The following is a 9450-nucleotide window of genomic DNA, read 5'->3' on the forward strand; positions in this document are numbered from 1 at the left end:
CGCTAATACACAAATATAGTCTGACCCAAAGCAGAATATCATTTATTGCTGCAGCACATACCAGTGGATTCCACTGGACTTTCTGCATGACTAAACAAATTTGAAACTCCCATAATTACACATCAGACAGGCGAACCACATTTTCCCTAACAGGTTCCTTTATGTGCACCCATCTCACCAACGTCTGGCCTACTTTTATTCACGGCCACTTTGTTTTCTCTTACGCAAATCAGGCATTATCTTCACCATCCGATCATCACAACAAACTCCTGCTATCACAATGCTTCCGTGGCGGCATTCTCAGCACCGATAAGCAACTATTGTTGGTCCGGGGACCAAAAGAGCAACATTTGAGTCTGAACTTCACCACAGACGTTCTTCCTGTCGCATATCGGTTAATTCACAAACTGCTGATAGAACCACAACAGAGGCAGACTGCAAAGAATAAAGAATGAAAACCTGAAAATTAACAAATAAACGGGTCAGCGTTGACTCAGCTGGTGATAAAAGCTACATTACTAATGACTTAATTAAAAAAATAATTAATATTATTGCAAAAAGCTTCTGAACATTCATCAAAGAACATCTGATAAAGTATTACGGCTGTCCATAAACAGAAATGTAGGAATTATGCCAATTTTGTGGCAGATGAGCAACTTTTCACGTTGTTTAATTATTTTAAAATGCTCTAACTTTCCTGTTTTTACCCACAGCTGCATGCTGTTTTTTGCAATTTTGAGTCAGTTTTGTGCACAGACTTTCAAGTCTGCATACAAATAAACAGGATTTATTGTGATGAATGTAACCCAAAATGATAGAGAAAATAAAAAAAAAAACATCATAATGAGGCTTTTCGTGTGGAAACCATCGAGGACTATATTAAAAAAAACGACCCAGCTTTGGGAATCCCTGCCCAAATATTACATCACAAGACATTTGGCATGCCTGCTGCCTGATAATCACAGAGAGGCTTAATTTGTGAGCATCTTTGGACACCCACCGGGGAGGCTGTGGACACCAGGCGGTCTCCGGGCGCTCCCAGCCGGCGTCACGGTGTTTTAAACCCCAAAAACATGACCCTCGGTGCCGCAAACGTCTCGGTTACGGGACGGCAGACATACGAGGGGGGAGCTCAGGAGTCAGCCCATCAGGGTGGATGCTTTCTTAGAAAGCACCGTGGTCCAGAAACCGAAGGCCTGCTCGCATCGCTAGCCTGTTAGCCCCAGAGCGTTGGACACTCGGGTCACGGCTGATGAAGGCTCACGAAGCCCGCGGTGCGGCGCTCACCTGCGCCGGAGCCACGCTCGAGCCCCGGTGGTTCCTGGCAGCAGCCGGAGCTACACCGACGGACACAGGCTGCTACAGCAGACCGGCTAATATTAGCTTCCAGCTGTTAGCTTGCGGGACGCGGACTGTCAAGACTTGGCCACCGAGCTAATGTTCCTCCTTCTGCTCCACAAAACCACACCGACCGGACCGCGGCGCTGGGAAAATACCCACAATATTACCCCTTACGGATTAAAACCCGGCAACCCCGCGGAGCTAGCTTCACCAAACCGTAACCATAAGCTCGTGCGCATGTTATACTTACAAAACGCGCTGTAAAATCCGTCCACCCATTGAAAGTCGCAGGTAATATGTGATAGCAACACACAGAGCTGTGACATAAACGATTTTCAATCGGTGACCCAGTTTCTCGTCACTGTCATGACTGTCGGACCACTAACCTAGTTTTTCAACCAATGGCGTTCGAGCCACCGTCGTAGGTGTTCCCGCAGCCAATCAGGCGCGGGCTTAGGTAGGGGAGCTGTGATTGACGCGGCAGTAAGCCAATCACCGAAGGAGGGCAACGGAATGCAGAGGCCAGTTGTGTGAGAGCGTGTTATGGAATACACACTGCAAACAAGACGTTTATTAGGAAGGGTTACAACACGAGCTGGCACGCAGCCTAACGACCAAAATGTGTTTTATACTTTAAATACGAAAAGTGCACGTGCGTCATAATTAACATGAACAGTAAAAACTACATACTTTGCAAAATTTGTTGCGTACAAGCAGGCAAATTTAAAAGAACATTGTGTTCTTTTCCCTTATTCTTCCATTTATTTGATCTTTTTTAACTTAAGCTGTCTTCTAAATGGCAAGTAGCGGTGCCACTTAAACCTTGCTTTAACTTTATGTTTTACCTGTTGTAAATTTAAGTGAGACACCCAGGGCAAAAAGGAATTTGGGATGATCGTTGTAGTTTTTCAGGTTGCACATTGGCGCCCCCTGCTGGCCATGCTGTGGTACTTGCTCTTATGTGATCAATGCTGTGTGATTTAAGGAGGAAAAAAATAAACCATCAATGTTTTTAACTTAAAGCAAACTTTATGGCTCGTCTCCAGCCCATGTTTGATTTTAAACAGTTATTAGAAATCCAAAAAATGTGCTACAGGTACCAAAATGTATGGATGACTTTTTGCCATCTATAAAGATGTAATTGGAAAGGGCACTGTTGGTTTTTGTTCATGTAGCAAATATTTTAAAGGTTGAAACATACAGATATGGAGCCAGTAAGCGAATCAGTGGCTGAATCCATGTTTTATTATCATTCTGTCTTTTTTCACTTCTGATTTTGTGAGGTTTTCTTCACATACAGCTTTTGTTTCTGTTCAGTGTGTGGCAAAAGCAAAAAAAAGTTATTTAAACACACTTTTTGAAAAATGAATTTTGTACTTTGACTTGCAGGGACTTAACTGGTTATACTCCTCTCGGAATTTCTTCTTTCAAAGTATCTGAATAAGTGGGTAAATCAAATCGATGCATTTAAATAATTGATTCAAAAGGTTTGTTAGAAATAGTGATGAAGACTGTTGCCCAAATTCTCGATTTCTATATTTAAGTTATATTTAAGTCATTATCATAGGGCTGAGTGTAACATTTGTAATGATAACAAATTATCTATTTTTAAAGAAACAAATATAGCAGTTTTGTTCCAATTAGTTTATGTTTTGACAGTTAAAGACCAAAAATCATCTCAAGACACTTTCCTTAAAAACATATAATATAACTAAATAATTAAAATGAAAAATATGTATTGTTACTGTCACAAAGTCTGAGACAATTTACTTAAAACAATAAATATTAAAAGTTATTCTAGTATATATATATATCCTTTCTCAGCTTATGTATAAAAAATATATAATATAAATATTAAATTTAGGCTTTAAGAAGAAATAAGTTTTAAAAGCAGGGAATGAAACTGGCTGCAGTTCTGCCTTTAAACCACTGGAGGGCAGTGTCCGTTTAAATTAAAATGAATTTAAACATTTTCTTTCTTATGTGGTTTTGCAGACTCAGTCATTTCACTGTTATTTCAAAGTTACTTCCTCACTTTTACACGAGGTACAGCAGAGATCTGAACAGGTTGTGGAGGCAATGTTTTTAAAATGTAAGTCCTTTTAAATTAGGATCATCTCCTCCTTGTGCTGAGACGCCTTTAGGTACCATCAAATAAATGTGATCCTGAGTATTTAACAGAGAAATGTTCATGAACCTTTTCTGTTTATGACTTTAGTAAATAAATATGAAAATAATATCTAGAAAAATCTAAATGTGAAATATGTAACTGTAATGTTCCGATTTAATGAGCTAAATCTGCAAAGTTGTGAGTTATTAGATATGATAATAAGATAAATTACTATCTGTGAAAATTATATTTAGTTGTATGAATATAGTTAGGTAATAAATGCGTGTTTAAATCTCTTTACTCTTAGAATAATTGGTTTTAAAAAGGCTGAATTGAAAGAGTTGAGCGCTCGTGTTCCGGGGAGTCCGTGAACGCACCACGCCTATCACATGGCAGGTGAGTGAGCTCGCGCAACAGACGCACGAGCGAGCGTCAACTGTCCCTACAGGTCGGACCAGCTCCGGAGCTGGGCTGTGTGTGCGCGAGGGAGACATGTGGGCTCGTGCTTAGGAGCTGACTTTGTTTTAGAGAAAAAGAAACAAAAACAAAAAGTGAAGGATCCGTTTGAAGAGGAGACGCTCATCGTGAGTATTATCACCGGAAACGTGTCGCCTTTTATTTTATTTAACTTTTTTTCTTCTTTTTTAGTAGTTTATGTCGTTAATTGAGATAAGTGTCACAGGTGGGCTCCTGCAGGATGTTAAAAAGCAGCAAACTTTGGTCTAATGATGCTACCTCAGAAAAGTGACGGGATGTTTGTTTGTTTGTTTTGGCAGTCCCTGACTCGTTTATTATTGTTTTATTTACTTCATTTGATTTCCGGGTTAAATTTGTTTAGGGTCACTGAGAGGAAACACGTTCAGTCTTCATGATGAAACCAGTGGAGCGTCATTATTTTAGAAAATACCGTTTTTATTTTCAGGAGAAGGATTACTGTGCGGCATCTTAGTCGAGTTTATTTGTGTAGCACATTTCATATGGCAACCTGAAACTCAATGTGATAAATACAATATAAGTTTATAAACATAAACCATATAAAGATCTAAAATTGCATAAATAAATAAAGATATTAATTAAAAATACCATCACTAAGTAAACATTTGAACCTTTCAGGTACTCATTGAAGGATATTAGCAGATCAATAAGGCTGTCCTGAACCATATCAAACTGTGTAGTTTGAAAGAGTTTACTCTGGTACTTTTCCAGATATACAGAATGCACTTCTAGAATGTGGGTATGCACTCAATGTAAACAAAACACTGGGCTCAATCTGCTGAAAACCATCTGGAAGCTTGAGTCACATGATTGTCTTTTAAGTTTATACATTTTTAATTCAGAGGCTCATTAACTGAGGGTTCACAAGCAGCCGGCAGCTACTGATTACAGAGATTAAACTGATGCTAATTTCAACAAATAAAGTTGATCAGAGCCAAAGTTTTATCCAATCAGAGCAGAGCTGAGCAGGGCAGGTCTGGGTGCGAGTGGAGTCGCTATCTTAGAGACTTTATCGCCATGTTTAGCGAGTTTTCAGACCCCTCTGGCGACTTTTTCCGGAGTTTTCTGAGACTTTTGAAGACAGACGTGAAGCGAGTGTGCTTCTTTCCAAACAGCAGCGATCCCTCCTCCGTCCCACAGGCGACTCAGACCTTTGAGTTTCTCTTTTGGGACACTTTTGCCGATCCCAAACCCGGATAAAGGATGGAAGATTATATGAAAAAGATGAGAGCTTCTATGTGTTTGATGCATCTCTGTTGGGACAGTGGTCAGCATGTCTTCACAGGTGGGAGGTCTGGGTTGAACATTACTGTCATTATAATCATTATTATATTCAAACCAAAGCACTTTATTCTTTATTAAATGAAAACAGTTGTGTTTCTGTAATATTTAAGACCTTGGTTGATCATTTCAGTACCTCATAAGTTCTGTTGACAGACACCAGGACAGGAATATTTCTGCATGATTTAGTGGAAATATTTAGTGGACATATTCTTGAATTCTTCATTAGAAACATTATGCTGTGTACTTTGACTAGGGGGATGTAAAAAGTATGCTCCTCCCTACATTACGACCTTCAGCTGCCCTGGGAGATGGTTCCTGGTCTTAGCTAAATAAATTCATCTGATTTTTCTGAAAATTCTCCTTCCAAGAAGCCAAATTGTCCTGGAAAACGGCTGATTTTGGACTCTTCAAACACCCTCCCAGCCAGGAAAATGTATTTCTGATGGTCTAAATTTCAACTTTTTCTCTTCGCCCAGTAGATTGTTCAACCCCCTACTTTTCCTAAAAAGCCTGCTGCTCCTGAAACGTTTGAACCCCCTGCATTAACCATCAATATGAGGATACGATTGTGTGGATTTAGTTGATTAATTTATACATTTATTTGGACTGGTCTTCCGGACGTTGCAGGGAGAACCTGTAAGGTACAGCATCTCAACAACATTTAAAGCTTTAAAAACAACAATATTAATAATGTTTTAACTGTAAGCCAGTGGAGAGATTTCAGAACGGGTGTGAAACGTTCACACTGACCTGTTTTGGTTTGTGCTCTTTTAACGTGTTTTATTTTACGTGACAGTAAAGTCGGTTTGTGTATAAGCTTAGCCGAGCTTGCTCAGTCACGTTCTGTCAGCTCGGAGCTGTTAAACGATGTTTAGTCCCACAGACACATGCTGTGTTAATGCAGATCATCAATTTCTGACATCATGAGTAAAGATAGGGGGGGGGGAAAGAGGGGCTTGCTGATATGCTAATAGCAGAAAATCAAGGCTGATGTTTGGCTCCCCTCTGCTGAAGCATCTGCTGCATCCAGCTCTGGAGATGCTGAACACACACATGGACACGGACGTGCACATGCGCGAACATCACAGAGACGGGCGACTTGAGAGAGCTGGAGGAGGCTCCTCACTGTGAATACAGCCGGCCGGTGCCTCTTTTCTGTTGCAAATCTCATTAAAAAGGAAGAGAGTTGAAAGGCATCACTGCCGCTGACGACACTGAATTGATTAAGGCTGCTCTGGTTGGCACTTTGGTGGCGTTAGTGCTTAGAAAACACAGGAAATTAAAGGCCTAGCATTCCTTAAAGAAATGCACATCGCCCGTCGCCTTTCATGCCAGAGTTTTAGACTCAGATCATCTCATGTTGAAAGATGACGAAATAAATTTATGCACGATTTTGTGAGATATATGATCTGTTAGTTCTCTGAGTATGTGTTGTGTGTGACCTTCAGCTTCTGCCACACCAAATTTTAGTTCGATATCTGTAAAATTCACTGAGGTGTAGCCATTTTTTTTTTAACCAATAGGGTCACTCTGCCTTTGCCTTTGCTGGCGGGTGATAATAAACCCCCTGAACGATGGAAGAAAAGGTACTGCTCGAGTTATTAAGCTGTTTATTTTGACAGGATCATTAAGAGAGCGACTCGTGGAGTGGGGTTTTAGGCCTGCGCCATGCATTTGCATGCATTGTGCTCGCTCAGCGGATCAGTGCACGACGGGCACTCATCCCTGGGATCAAAGCGAGTTGAGTAATTCTAAGAGCGTTCATTTTCTCTGCAGCTGCATAGGATCAGATGATTGCTCTGTCATCCTAACTACTGCTGCCTTCGACACCACAAATGTAGCTTACCAAATGTAATTGACTTTAAGACAAGGAGGGATGCAGGAAAAAGAGGCGGGTGTATGGAGTAGATGCAGAGATGCATAAACGATTAATGCAGAAGGGGAAGAAAAGTGTAAAGACTAGGAAGACGTGTCAAGCTGTTAAGCTAATAATCCTCTCCATGCTGATGGGGTGAAGTGAAATATGGAGACAAGAAGAAAAAAATGTTCATAAGATGAAGTTGAGGTTATCTTTGACTGTCCAGAAGGAAGAGACGGAAACAAACGGAGGCAAAGGATGGACTTAATATTTAGTTTTCTGTTTGCTGTGGCTGGTTTGGTGTTCCAAGAAGAGAAATGACAAAAGGGTCTGCCTCTTATGTAATCCAGAACAGAAGTGGAAGTAAGAGTTGGCTTAAAGCTTTTACATGCAGCGAAAACTGAAGCACTTTGCTGGTGGAGCTGCTGTAAAATCTGCAGAAATGATGCAGAACTCTTCAGTGTCATAAAACCTCCCAGCAGCTTTAATCCTCCCTCCGTGACTTCTGAGATCACTGAAAAAAGAAGAAAAAATAAACCTAAAGGTCCCAAAAAACGACTCGGATCAAGCCAGAGCGATAATGTTTTTGCCTGTTTGTTTGGCCATAGTGTTAGCAAAATATCTCATGAATCACTGAACAGGTTTTAATGAACCTTTTCAGAAAGTAATCATCAGATGAACATCTACAACGTCTGGGGTCAATCTGATACAAGATGGCTGCCATAGCTAAGAAAACTTGGTGTGGTAGTAGCTGAGGGTCATTCCCAACTTACACTCTGAGCTCCACCTGAAAACATGAGATCTACACTTCAAACTTCAAGATATTTCATGAAAACATGAGATCTACACTTCAAACTTCAAGATATTTCATGAACAAGTGGGCAGGTTTCAATGAAACATTCAGAAAGTAAAGGTTGACATCCACAACTCATTAACCTTTGGACTTAACCCAATTCAAGATGGCTGCCATAGCCAACAGGCCTTGGAAATCCCAAAAAATGGCTTTATCTCAGACAGCCTTACAGATATTGGGTTAAAATGTAGTATAATAGTTACATTTCCCCACATCTTTGCCTCAAACTTTGGCAATAACTCTTTGACCTAACCTTTTTTTTGTCTGTTAGCAAAATATCTCATAAGCCACTGGGCAGATCTAAGGGTTTTCAGCATAAATAAAACAAGTATAGACAATTGGCAGCTTTCTAGCCATTCATACAGGGCTGTATGTCTCACATTTTGACTCTGTTTTCTTTCCTCACAAATCTTTGTACACCATTTCTGAATTTGATTAAATAATGGAAAATCTGTTAGTGCAAACAAGCAGAGGACAAGAGCTTGTATTATTTAATTTTATTTCCATCAGCTCTGCTTTTTAAGACTGTCAGGGAGTGACTGTTAGATGAAGCTTTGGAGCCGAGCCATTTACAGTTTTTACCCACTTTTCTGCATTAATGGAAGCATGAAAACGGCGTAAACAACCGCTTACCAAATCAGACAAGAATAGTTTATTTTGTGCAAATATGGACTCGTCAGTTTTCAGTGTGTTCTGCCTTGGATGCGTGCAGATTACGGCCTGAAAGCTGTGTGTGTGAGAGCATTGCTGCAGACAAATCTCCTGGTGTGACTTGTCAGAAACATTATCAAACAAACAGCTGAAGGGCAGAGGAGTTAGGAGGTGAGGGCGGAAAGAAGCATGAGGATGATTAAAAGGAAATGCGTGTTGCGGCGAGCTCAGGAGAGCGGAAAACACGAATGAACAGTTCAGGATAAGAGGGGGAGGTTTCAATTCTGGATTATTTGTGACTATTTGTGATGGTCATGAGGTGGGAGGATGTTTTGACTGCAGGAGTTACATAATAAAGTAAATATTTGTTTGTAAAAAAGAAAAAAAATTCAGAAAAGTTGAAAATGAGTTGTTGCATGAGACTGCATTCATGTTTTCATCGTTCATTGTTTCAAAAAAAAGATAAAATGTTTCAAGGATGCTTCTGTTCTGCTGTAAGTGATGAGATAACTAATAAACTTTCAGGTTTTCTAACATACTCTCTTTGTTTCCATCACCAAGCAGAAAGGGACTTTTAAAGGATAAAGAAGTAAAAAGCTGTGCAGCTGAAAACATTTAGTTTCATTTTTTTTTTTTTTTTACTGAAAAATTCAAAAAAAGTTAAAAAACAAAAACAACTGGACTTCTATTCTGTAGCTGAAGACGTTTCGCTTCTCCTCCGAGGAGCTTTCTCAATTCAGAAATAGAGAGTGTGGAGTTGAGCTTTTAAAGCTGAGATGTGATGTAAGCTGGATTGCTTGCAAATTGTTCTCACTCTCCTAACAATGGAGGCTCGTTAGAATCCTTGTTTGTCTGACT

The 9450-nt window shown here is 40.1% G+C and overlaps 2 protein-coding genes across 5 annotated transcripts in view; one reads left to right on the top strand and one right to left on the bottom strand.

Moving 5' to 3' along the window:
- arntl1a (aryl hydrocarbon receptor nuclear translocator-like 1a) overlaps window positions 1-1745 on the bottom strand; it is a 24699-nt gene extending 22954 nt beyond the window's left edge. For all 3 annotated transcript variants that reach the window (XR_003039710.2, XM_017428916.3, XM_017428915.3), the window contains exon 1: window positions 1592-1745. The gene's annotated coding sequence lies outside the window, so the exon portion shown is untranslated. The remainder of the gene's footprint in view (window positions 1-1591) is intronic.
- Window positions 1746-3876: 2131 nt separating this feature from the next.
- Window positions 3877-9450, top strand: part of ppfibp2b (PPFIA binding protein 2b) — a 69035-nt gene continuing 63461 nt past the window's right edge. Inside the window, exon 1 of one of the 2 annotated variants that reach the window (XM_037978449.1) lies at window positions 3877-4035. The gene's annotated coding sequence lies outside the window, so the exon portion shown is untranslated. The remainder of the gene's footprint in view (window positions 4036-9450) is intronic. The other variant, XM_037978448.1, reaches the window with a different exon arrangement.

Source organism: Kryptolebias marmoratus, linkage group LG11 (genome assembly GCF_001649575.2).
Source record: "Kryptolebias marmoratus isolate JLee-2015 linkage group LG11, ASM164957v2, whole genome shotgun sequence".
Classification (NCBI taxonomy): Eukaryota; Metazoa; Chordata; class Actinopteri; order Cyprinodontiformes; family Rivulidae; genus Kryptolebias; species Kryptolebias marmoratus.